The sequence below is a fragment of the Marmota marmota genome, unplaced genomic scaffold (genome assembly GCF_001458135.2).
Source record: "Marmota marmota marmota unplaced genomic scaffold, marMar, whole genome shotgun sequence".
Classification (NCBI taxonomy): domain Eukaryota; kingdom Metazoa; phylum Chordata; class Mammalia; order Rodentia; family Sciuridae; genus Marmota; species Marmota marmota.
In genome coordinates, this window is record NW_026000142.1 from 13,051,708 (window position 1) to 13,053,115 (window position 1,408).

Consider the following 1,408-nt stretch of genomic DNA (forward strand, 5'->3'; position numbering starts at 1 on the left):
GACTACTTATATAACACTGAATTCAATAATGGCTTGGTGAGTTATCTTCATATGTTCAATACTTAAGTATACATATTAACAACTAGAGTTTAATATTTTAAGGCAATATTTATACACAACAAAATGTTTAAATCTTAAATGGTAAAAAAGTAAATACAAAAGAACTTATATAGAAAATATGAAAAATTTGGTTAGGAATCACCGACTTGTCCAAACACAAAATCCTAGAAAGATACTGTTATAGATACTAAAATTCAAATATGCTAACTCAATACAAAAATACTTCCTCAAAGCATGGTGCTGTCTAGAATGAACATAATAATAAATGATGTTACTGAAGGATTAGTTTCCTCTCCTGGTTAAATATCTTTGTAAATCTGTGGCCCAAGTGTTTATTGTCATTTATAGAACAGAAAGCCACAGTGTAGGAACACGAATAATTTGCTTCTAGGCTTACAGGTGGAAAGTAGTCCTGTTGGCACTTTTACTTCAGTTCTTCCAGACAAACTGCTGTCCACTCTTAAAAAAAATATATATATATGGAACACTTCACTAATTTGCATGTCATCCTCATGCAAGGGCCATGATAATCTTCTCTGTATTGTTCCAACTTTAGTACATGTGCTGCTGAAGTGAGCACCACATTAAGTTTTAAGTTATAATTATTAGTAGTTATTAATTGTATATAACAATGGATTTATCTGTGATATTTTCATATGTGCATATAACATACTTTGATTGCGCAACCCTTTCTGTTGCACTTTGTTAATCAGCTTTAAGTTGCAGTGACCAAAGTACCTGACATAAACAACTTAGAGGAGGAAATATTCATTTTGGCTCATGGTTTCAGAAGATTCAGTCTGTGGGCAGCCAGTTGTATTGCTCTGGGCCTGAAGTCAGGCAGAAAATTATGGCAGAAGAGTGTGGTAGACAAATATGTTTAGCTCATTTCAGCCAGGAAACAGAATGAGGAAGGAAGGGCATGTGTTTCTGCAAGCAAAATGCTCTCAGTTTCTGATGTTCCCTGAGGTTTTTAGGATCCATTAAATCATTGCTAGGCTCAGATAGGTTCACACAGACCTAACCACAAACTCAGGGATCTGGGTTTCAAGTTCCTGTTGGAACCATTTGCACTGTAGTCCCAAGATGGCTCCTGGTTGGGTTCTGGCTCCTGATTGCCCTGTATTGATAAATTCAGAGCAACATTTTTTTAGACCTCTTTAATGAGTCAAACATGTTTAATGGTTCAGATAAAGTAGACTTCTAGTCTCTGGAATTTCTGCTCTTAGCATCAGGAAGAACCAGTATTCATATTACTTGCATCCTGGGTAGCTGAGGTAGGAGAAATGCTGCCTCACTTTGATCTACCATCTTGCCCACCTCTTCTACTTTTTTTTTTTTTTTTTTT

General features: G+C 35.5%; 1 non-coding gene across 1 annotated transcript; it reads right to left on the reverse strand.

The window, feature by feature from the left end:
- Positions 1 to 533: 533 nt before the first annotated feature.
- On the reverse strand, positions 534 to 640 carry LOC125611415. Its single transcript, XR_007341613.1, has one exon. It is a non-coding gene; the product is annotated as a U6 spliceosomal RNA (small nuclear RNA).
- Between the last annotated feature and the right edge of the window lie 768 nt (positions 641 to 1,408).